Source organism: Vicugna pacos, unplaced genomic scaffold (genome assembly GCF_048564905.1).
Source record: "Vicugna pacos unplaced genomic scaffold, VicPac4 scaffold_20, whole genome shotgun sequence".
Taxonomy (NCBI): Eukaryota; Metazoa; Chordata; class Mammalia; order Artiodactyla; family Camelidae; genus Vicugna; species Vicugna pacos.
The window spans coordinates 81606285-81617452 of record NW_027328741.1 but is presented as its reverse complement, the minus strand read 5'-3'; positions in this window follow the sequence as shown (position 1 = coordinate 81617452).

The window sequence follows — 11168 nt, the reverse complement described above, 5'->3', positions numbered from 1 at the left end:
TCTCCAGGATCAACCATGTTGCTGAAAATGGCATTATGTTGTCAGTTTATATGGCTGACCAGTATTCCACTGTATAAATAAACCACCTCTTCTTTATCCAGTCAACTGTCAATGGACATTTAGGCTGTTTCCATGTCTTGGCTATTGTAAATAGTGCTGGCTATGAATATTGGGTTGCTGGTGTCTTCATGAAGTAGGGTTCCTTCTGGATTTATGCCCAGGAGCGAGATTCCTGGGTCATATGGTAAATCTATTCTTAGGCTTTTGAGGAATCTCCATCCTGTTTTCCACAGTGGCTGCACCAAACTGCATTGCCACCAGCAGTGAAGGACGGTTCCCTATTCTCTAAAGCCTCTCCAGCTTTTGTCATTTGTGGATTTTTAAATGATGGCCATTCTGACTGCTGTGATGTGATACCTCACTGCAGTTTTGATTTGCATTTCTCTGATAATCAGTGATATTGAGAATTATCTGATGTGTCTTTTGAACATTTTTGTATCTTCCTTAGAGAATTTCTTGTTTAGGTCTTCTAACCATTTTTGCATTGGGTTGTTTATTTTTTCTTATTCAGTTGGATGAGCTGCTTATATACTCTGGAGATCAAGCCTTTGTAGGTTACATATTCAAATTTTTTTCCCATTCCGTAGGTTGTCTCTTTGTTTTTCTTCCGGTTTCTTTACTGTGCCGCAGCTTGTAAGTTTCATTAGGTCTCATTTTTTTATTCTTTCTTTTATTTTTTCTATGAGAAAATTTACGAGACGTATGTCAGATACTGTTTTGCCTATATTTTCCTCTAGGAGGTTTATTGTATCCTGTCTTATGTGTAAGTCTTTGATCCATTCTGAGTTTATTTTTGTGTATGGTGTTCTAGCTTCATTGGGAGTGTTCTAGCTTCATTGATTTACATGCTGCTGTCCAGTTTTCCCAACACCATTTGCTGAAGGGACTGTCTCATTTCCATTGTATTTTCTTGCCTACTTTGTCGAAGATTAATTGACCAAAAGTTTGTGGGTTTATTTCTGGGCTCTCTATTTTGTTGCACTGGCCTATATGTCTATTTTCCTACCAATACAGTGCTGTCATGTTGATTGTAGCTCTATAGTATTATCTGAATCATTAGCGTAAAGAAATGTCACTAATTTTTGAACCTTAATCTTGTAACCTGCTACCATGCTGAATTCTTTGATCAGCTGTAGTAGTTTTTGTCTGGATCTTGAAGGGTTTTGTATATATAGTAACATATTTTCTGCATATAGTGAGACTTATCTCTTCCTTTCCAATTTGCATCCATTTTAATTCTCTCTCTTGTTTGATTGCCGTGGCTAGGACTTCCATGGCTATGTTGAGTAGGAGTGGAGATAGTGTGAATCCTTGTTTTGTCCCAGATTTTAGCTTGAAGGTTTTGACTTTCTCACCATTGAGTACTATGCTGGCTGTGGGTTTGTTATCTATAGCTTTCATAATGCTGAGATATGTTGCCTCTATGCCCACTTTGGTGAGAGATTTTTTCATACATGTGTGTGGAATTTTATCAAATGCTTTTCCTGCATCTATTGAGAAGGTCATGCTGTTTTGGTCCTTTCTCTTGTTGATGTGCTGTATTACATTGATTCTTTTGCATATGTTGAACCGCCCCTGTGTCCCTGGCATGATCCCCACTTGGTCATGTTGTATAATTGTTTTCTGTGATGTTGGATTCTATTTGCTTCTATTTTGGTAAGTATTTTGGCGTCTGTGTTCATCAGTGATATTGGCCTATAATTCTCTTGTTTGGTAGTGTCTTCACCTGTTTGTGGTATCAGGGTGATTGTGGCTTCATAGAATGACTTTGGGAGTATTCCTTCCTTTTCAATCTTCTGGAAGAGTTTGAGAAGGACTGGCTTGAGTCCTTCTATGCATGTTTCGTAGAATTCCATTCTGAAGCCGTCCGGTTCTGGACTGTTATTTATAGGTAGGTTTTATATTGCTATTTTGATTTCATTTCTAGTGCTCTGCTTGTTCAAGGGGTCAGTTTCTTCTTGATTCAGTCTTGGTGGGCAGTATGTTTCCAGAAACCTGTCCATCTCCTCTAGGTTATTCAGTTTGTTTTCATATGCTTTTCATTATTTTCTCTTATAATATTCTCTATTGCTAATTTTTGCTTTAATTTCTACATTCTCCTATTTATTTTGCTAATTTATGCTATCTCTCTTTTCTTTTTTTTTGAGTTTGGCCACAGGTTTGTCTATTTTACATACTTTTTTGAAAAACCAGCCTTTGGTTTGGGTGTTTTTTTCTCTATGGACTTTTTAAACTCTATTTTATTTATTTCCTCCCCAATATTTATGATTTCCTTCCTTCTGCTTCCTTTTGTGCTTTTTTGTTCTTCTTTTCCTAGTTCATTCTGCTGATGGGTTATATTGTTTATTTGTGATTGTTCTTTTTTGAGGAATGCCTGTATCAATATAAACTCCCATCTCAACACTGCTTTTGCTGTGTCCCATAAATTTTGTGTGGTTTTGTTTCATTTTCTTTTGTCTCAAGGTAATTTTTCATTTCAACTTTGATTTCTTTTTTGACCAATTGGTTTTTAATAACATATTGTTTAATCCTCATTTTTTTTTGTTCTCCTTTGTTCCTCTGTTTTTGATTTCTAGCTTCATGGCATAGTCGTCAGTAAAATTTCTTGAGGTAATTTCTATCTTCTTAAAATTACTTTGGTATTTTTGTGCCCAAGTATAACAAGAATACTGGTAAATGTCCCATGTGCACTTGAAAAGAATGTATATACTATTTTTTGGGGGGTACAATGCTCTGAAAATATCCACCAAGTGTAATATTTCTATTGTGTTATTAAACTTCCCTGTTGCCTAATTTATTTTCTTTCTTGATGATCTGTTCAGTGATGTTAATGCAGTGTTGAAACCTCCAACTATGATTAGATTTCCATCGCTATCCCTGTTTATATCTGTTAGTAATTATATAGTGTAATTAGTTGCTCCTCTATTTGGTGCATATGTATTACGGAGTGTGTTATCCTCATCTTGTATCAATCCTGCAATCATTATAAAATATCCTTCTTTATCTTTATAGCCTTTGTTTTAAAACTCTTTTGTCTGAAATCAGTATGGCAACACCTGCTTTTTTGGCTTTTCCATTAGTATGGAATAAACTTTTCCATCCTTTTATCTCAATCTATATGTGTCCTTCTCCTTGATGCGGGTTTTTGTTTGCAGCATATTGAAAGTTCTTGCTTTATTATCCAGCCAGCCACACAATGACATTTTGACTGCAGCATTTAGTCCATTAACATTTAAAATAATTGATGATATGTTTGTGTTTATTGCCATTTTGACCTTATTTTGCAGTTGATTTGGTGTTTCCTCCTTGTTCGTTTCATCTTCCTTTTTTGGTTTGGTCATTTTCCTTTGTATTATCATGAAATTTATTTACTTTTACTGACTCATGAATATGTTTTGTCTTATTTTTGCCCTTTTATATAAGCCTATTAGACCATTACTATAACTGCTTTTATTAAACTTATAGTAACATGATCTCAGACCCATCCTACTGAGAACAAAAATTTTTAAAAGGAAAGACCAAAAATAAAAAATTCTCTATTTTCCTGCCTCCATTTCCCACTCTCAATGATTTGTATGTCTTGTTTTAAAATTTTGGGGTTTTTTTATTTGCAATTCATGAGTTATCACCTTTCCAGCTGTGAGTTTCACATTTCTGTAGCATCCTGCTGCTTTTCATTTTAGAGTAGACCTTTGAATATTTATTTTAGCATGGGTCTAGTTTTACTAAACTCTTGTAGCTTTTTCTTGTCTGTGAAATTCTTTATGTCTCCTTCTGTAATAGAGGATAGCCTTGCTGATTAAAGTATCCTAGGGTATATCTTTTTTTCATTCAGGACATTGAATATATCTTGCCACTCTCTTCTGGCCTGTAGTATATTTGTAGTGAAATGAGCTGGGTGCCTTATGGGGATTCCCTTGTAACTCACTCTTTGCTATTCTCTTGCTGCCTTTATGGTCATTTCCTTATCCTTGACTCTGGCCATCTTAATTATATATCTTGGTGTGGGTTTATTTGAGTTCTTCTTGTTTGGGACACTCTGAGCTTCCTATATTTGGATATCTGATTCCTTCTTTAAGTTTGGGAATTTCTCATTCATGAATTTTTCAAACACCTTTGCAAACCCGTTTGATCTTTCCTCCCCTTCTCGGACTTCTATCATGCCAAGATTGGCATGCTTTCTCTTATCATGTAAGTCCCTTTTTTTTTTAATTTGTTTCACATTGTTTCTTTTGTAGCTCTTCTGATTGGATGTTTTCTATTCTCCTGTATTCTAAGTCACTAATTCTTTCCTCTGTGTTATCTAGTCAGCTTTGTGACACCTTTAGATCATTCCTCATCTCAGTCAACATGTTTACCAATACTACTCGGCTCGTCTTTATAGCTTCCTTATCATTTTTAACATATTTTATATCTCTAAACATTAGCTTTTATTTCCATCATTAATTTGATCACTCCTCTTTTGAAATCTTGTTCGAGTAGGCTATCGATTTCCATTTCACTGATCATTCTTTCAGGGGATTTCTCTTGTTCTTTTATTTGGGAATAGTTTCTCTGCTTCTTCATCATGCTCCTACCTCTCTAACACTGTTGTTTATGGAGTATCAGTTACCTATTTTGGTCCTAAAGGAGTTTATCTACCTAATGCCTATGTAGAAATACATCTTAGAAAAGAGCAAAAAGAGAGAGAGACATAAAGAACTTTAAAAAAAAGGGGAAATAAATGTTTCATGACATTGTATAATGCATAATAGAAGAGCAAGTTGAAGCAGAGTTTTGAAAAATTATAATAATAAAAATATTTTAAACAATTTCCAAGGGATTAAAATTGGGGTATATATAATGGCCTAAGAAGTAAAAATTAAGAGGGTAATGGTAAATAGTACATGTAAATACAGACTAAAACAAGGTGGTATAATGTGTCTTCCTGGAGACTGTGTAACTTAATGTGAAGTCTTTCTGTATTCATCCTGTTTTGGAAGCTCAGCTTGCTTTCTCCAGAGGCCCTCAATAAGAGCCTTCATCTGTGCTGCTCCCAGGGCCTGTCGGCAAGCAGATCACTGCTACTCACAACACTGGTTCTGGAGCAGCTCTCTTTACAGTGGGCTGGCTTGTCACTGCCCTAACTGATGCTGTAGTCAGATGTTTCACACTGACCAGGGAGTTGTGGCTGTCATGCCCTCTCTGAGCCACAAGGTCAGGGTCTGCATTCAAGCCCAAAATGTGGGGGCCAACCAGCCCCCTTAGGGAGCCAGTCTCTCCACTACTCTGTGCCCTGTCCCTGGTCTAGGCCAAAACACAGCCCCTTGTTTATCTTGGTGGAACAAGTTCTCTATGGAAATAGGACAGATTTATCTTATCTGCCTCAGGCTGTAGACAAGTCCCCTTCTGGCGCTTGAGGCTGCTAAGTACTTAAGAGTGAATGCAGGTTTTGCTCTCACTGCTGCCTGGGTGCAAAGCACCAGAGGGTATGGTGGCTGTGTCTGAGCCCCTGCTCCCATGTCCTAGAAACTTTTGTGGATTTTCAGAGATGGGGATTATAGCTTTCCCCTCCAAGGGAGCGTATGCCCTGTTGTTTTATGGAGGGCCCAGTTTGTTCTGCCCTGTGCATCCACAACAATGGAACACAGCCCCCTTTTATCCCCCAGGCTGCCTCAGTGCAGATATCCTCATCTTCCACCCAGTTTGGGCAGCAAGTCCCTGCCCGCAGCTGCCAAAATGCATCTTAGGCTGGGTGTAACAGGGATCCTCTGTGCCTGTTGAACTTAGTACAGTTAGTCAACTTAAACTCTGTACAGGTCAAACCCTTGGAGGCTCCCCCTCCGTCCTGCTGGCCTCTCAGTTGGAGAGGGGAGACCCAGTGAATGAGAACGAGTCTTTATTTGTTGCTCCATCCTAGTAGGACCTGTCCCAATATGTTTTGCCTTTTTTCTTTTTTTCTTCATTTTCTCCTACTAGGTTTTTTGCATCATTATCTTTTGAAGAGGACAAAGTCCTATCAGACTTCTGCACATTCTCTGGTTAGCTGAGTGGGTCTGTGGATGTGAGTCTTGGTGCATTTGTGGGAAAAGGTGAGCTACGAGCATCCTTCTGCTCCACCATCTTTGCTTCCCCCACAAAAATTCTCACTTTATGGTGGAAGATATACACAGCCAGGAAATAGATGGAAAAGTTGTTTTATGTAAATGACAAGAAAGTGCAGATTGCAATGCACAACTCATACAAAATACATTTTAAAATAAGGGCCACAATGAAAGATAAATATGAGATTACATAAAGAAAAAGAGATCAATATAAAAATAGAGTATTACACTCATTAAATTATATATGGACCCACCACCATAGATCTAAGTATAAAAAGAAATATTAGTAGACATGAAGGAATTAATTAATTATGAAACAATAATAGTAGATGAGTTTAACACCTTACTATTCTGATGGCTGTATCATCCAGAAAGAATATCTGTAAGGAAACAGAGGTCTTAATAGCAGATTAGGTCATTTGAACCTAACTGAGCTATAGGACACAGCATCAGAAAAGCAGAATACATAGGCTTCTCAAGTGTGCACATGTTGTTATCAAAGGAATTAACCACATATTTTGTCATTAAAAGAGCCTCAGAAAATTTATGCAAATAAAGATTACAGCAAGTATTTTTCTATACACAAAATTATGAAAATATGCATCAACTCTAGAAAGAAGAACAGGAAAAGCACCAACATGAGGTTAAACCACATCCTTTAAAAAATACAATAAAACATGGTCAATGATGAAATCAAAGAGGTAGTAAAATCATACCTGGAGACATATTACAATGAAAACACAGCTTCATCACATGTATGGGATGCAGTAAAGGCAAATATAAGAGGGAAGTTTAGAACAGTTCAGGCCTTCTACAAGGAAAAAGAAAAAACTCACACAAAAGACCAAGCTTACCAACCAAAATAACTAGATACAAAAACAAACCAAACCCAACGGCAGTAGAATGAAAAATCTTTAATGATTAGGTTGAAAATAAGTAAAATAAAAATTAAAAAATTAATTAAAAATCATAAAAATCAACAGCTTATTTTTCTTAAAAATATTAACAAATTGATAAGCATTTAGCCAGGCTTATCAACAAATACAGATTGATCCCAAACAAAATAAGAAGTGAAAGAGTAGAAATAATGTCTGATAGCATACAAATGCAAACAAAGATTATGAAAGCACTCTGAGCAGTTACGTGACAACCAACAGGATGACCTTAAACAAATGGACAAATTTCTTGAAACGTACAGCCTGCCAACAATGAATAAAGAGAAAACTGAAAACTTGAAAAGAGCCATCATTATAAGTTAAATAATATCTAGAATTTTAAAAACAACCCTTGAACAAAATGCTTGGATGCCTTCATTAAAACCTCTTTCCTCTCAACTATTTCAAAAAATGTAGGAGGAAGGAACATTTCCAATGTTATTCTATGAGGCCACCAATACCATGATAACAAAACCAGACAGACACTACCAAAAAAAAAATTGAAAATGTGAAGCCAATATCCTTGATGAATATACATTCAAAAATCCTCAAAAAAAATAAAAAAATTAATCCAGCAATAAATAGAAAGGATTATTCACGATGATCATTTGGGTTCCTTCCCGAGTCACAAGGATTGTTCAACATACACAAGTCAATCAGCAAGACACATATTTAACACAGGAAGAACAAAATTCACAGGACCATGTCAATACACACAGAAAAAATTAGACAAAATTCAACATACATTCATGATCAGAACTCTCATAAATTTGAGTACAATAGGAACATCTCTCAACATAGTAAGGCAATTTATAACAATTTATAATATTAGGGGAAAAGCTGAAAGCCTTCAGGGTAAATTCGGGAACAACACAAGGATTCCTACTCTCAGCACTTCTGTTCCATAATAAAAGAAGAAAGGAAAAAGGAAGAAAAAGAAGAAAAAGAAATGCAAAATGGAAATAAAAAGGCAAAATTTTCCCCAGTATTGATGACATAACAATCTGCATAGAGTCCTAAGGTCTCCACACAGACTAATATGAACAATAAATAACTTCAGCAAGGGATCAGGATACAAGATTAATGTAAAGTAGTCTCTTGCATTTCTACACATTAATCATGAGATACCCTAAACTGGACTTTGAAAGCAATACTATTTATAATCCCATCCCCTCGAATATCTTGGAATAAATGTAACCACATATATGAAAGATCTAAACACTGAAAATTAAAACACATTGACAAAGAAATTAAAAATGATTCAAAGAAATGGAAAGATGTCTTGTGCTCTTGGATTGAAAGAATTAATATTGTTAACATGGCCGTACTACACAAAGAAACTAACAGATTTAGTGCAATTCCTGTTACAAAGCTGTAGTATTTCCCACAGAACCAGAAAATAAATTACTCTAAGTTTTACATGAAAACAATAAAAATTGTCAAAATGATCTTGAGGAAAACAACATATCTGTAGGTACAAACCTCCCAGATACCTTACTATACTACAAACCTACAGTAATAAAAACAGCATGGCTTTGGCACAGAGGTATAATCAATTAAAACAGAGAGCCTAGAAATAATTCCACACACCTATGAGCAACAAATCAATGATAAAAGGGGCAAGAGTACACAATGGAGAAAAGACAGTATCGTCAATGTATGGTGTTTGGAAAGCTGGACATCTACATGTAAAACAGTGAAATTAGAGCATCCCCTGAAATCATATACAAAAATGAAATCCAAGTGTTTTAAGGACCTAAATGTAAGACCTGATACTACAAAACTACTAGAAGGGAATATAGGATATACTCTATTGGATATATATTATAGGAATATTTTCTTATATCAGTCTCCTAAGGCAAAATAAATAAAAGCAAAAATAAGCAATTGGGACCTAAATAAACTTGAAAACTTCTGCACAACTACAGACAGTGTGAATGAAATGAAAACACTGCCTGTGTAATGGGAGAACATATATGCAAACAATGCAAGTGAGCAGGGGTTAATAGATGTAGGTTAATAGATGTAAGATGGATTTAGGTTACACAACTCAATGTGAAAAACAAAAACCTAATCAAAAAAAGAGCAGAGTACCTGAGTTAATATTTTTCCAAAGAAAACATACAGATGAGTAACAGCCAAGTGATAAAAATGCTCAACATTTCTAATTATTAATTAATTGCAGTTCAAAACCCCAATGAGGTATCACTTCACACTGGTCAAACGGTTATTATCACAAAGTCTACAAAGAGAAATTGTTGGAGACTATGTGGATGAAACTAATCTCTTGTATACTCTTTGTAGGAATGTAAATTGGTACTACTTCTATGGAAAATAGTATTCAGATTTCTTTAAAACCTAAAACAGAACTACCATATGAAACAGTAACACCTCTCCTAGAAAAAAATCTGGGGAAAACACCCTAAATTGAGAAGAATCAATGTTCACAAGAGCACTCTTTATAACATGCAGGACAAGGAAGCAATACAAGTGTCCACAGTAAACTATGGACTTAAAAAGATATGATATTTCTATAAATATGCAATGGAATATTACTCAGACATGAAAAAGTACAACAAATTGCTATTTCAGCATCATGAATGGAGCTAGTAAACATTGTGCTTAGTGGAGTAACTTAGACAAAGACAAAAATATATAATATAATTTATATGTTGAATCTAAACATTAACACATATCTGTGTACATCCATCTATAGCTATCTATAGATAGATGACAGATAAATAGATACGTAGGAGGATAGATACATAGATACATAATAGATAGATAGATAGATAGATAGATAGATAGATAGATAGATAGATCGATAGATCGATAGATAGATAGATGGATAAATAGATCTATAGAGACATGGTAGAGGGATAGAGAGATGAGATTGACAAGACTGAAGGAGACTGAAAGATATGGGAAAAATTTATGTTTACCAAAGGGAAAGGGAAAGACAATTTAATGGTAGGACATTGAAAGATAAAAATTATTATACATAAGGGAGATAAGCAACAAGGAGGATCTATATTGATCAGGGTATTATACACAATAACATAATAATTGAATGTTATTTTTATTGTAATAATTTATAATGCAGTGTAATCAACAAAGTGGTTGGAATCACTAGGCTGTACATCTGAAACTACACAATATAGTACATCTACTGTAGTGCAATTAAAAATGAAGCATCTCATGTAAAATTTAGTGCTTTTTCTGCTGATACCATCTTCCTTTAATATAGCTTTATTTTCACTTTTTACCTTTTAGGATTACTAACTCAAATTATATCTTTTACTGTTGTGAAAATGTTACCAGAGTGATGTATGTATATTTATTGCAACTGGTTTCCTATTCTTCTCTCTTTAATCTATATAGTATAGTAGCATATAAAAACATACCCAAAGAAACAGTTGCAACTTTCTCGTGGTCTCTGCTTATTATTTTGTTCAATGCTTTGCGTATATTTGCCATTATATTTTTCTTAGTATAGCTCTTTTCTGCACCTCTTGTAAGGTGTCTCAGTTTTGTTTTTTCATCTCATTCAGGTTTGTTTGTCTGGTAAAGCCTTTATTTTCATGTTATATCTAAGTGATAATTGTGCAAGGTAGAGTATTCTTGGGTGAGAGATTTCTTATTTCAGCAGTATGAAAATGTCATTTTAATAATCCTTGGCGGATGTTTTCTGCTCAGAAATCTGCTGATAGTCTAATGGGGGTTCCTTTGTAGATTACCATAACTTTTATCTGCTGCCTTTAAAATTTTACTCTGTCATTGACTTGTCAATTTGCATATGACGTATCTTGAAGAGGTCTTTTTGTCATAAAGTTATTTGTGTTTTGTTGGCTCACGGACATGTATATCAGTTTCTTACCCAGGTTCAGGAAGTTATCAACTATTACTACTTTAAATAAACCATCAGCTGCCTTCTAACTTTGTTCTCCATCCAGGATTTCACTCTAATGTGCACTTCTTGAAGAAGTTTGATGGCTATTGTAGAATTTCCTCACTTTTTAATATCTTGTATCTCTGCCATCTCCTATCATTTCTAGTTTTGTATTGGTGAGTTTGTTAATCTCTACTCCAC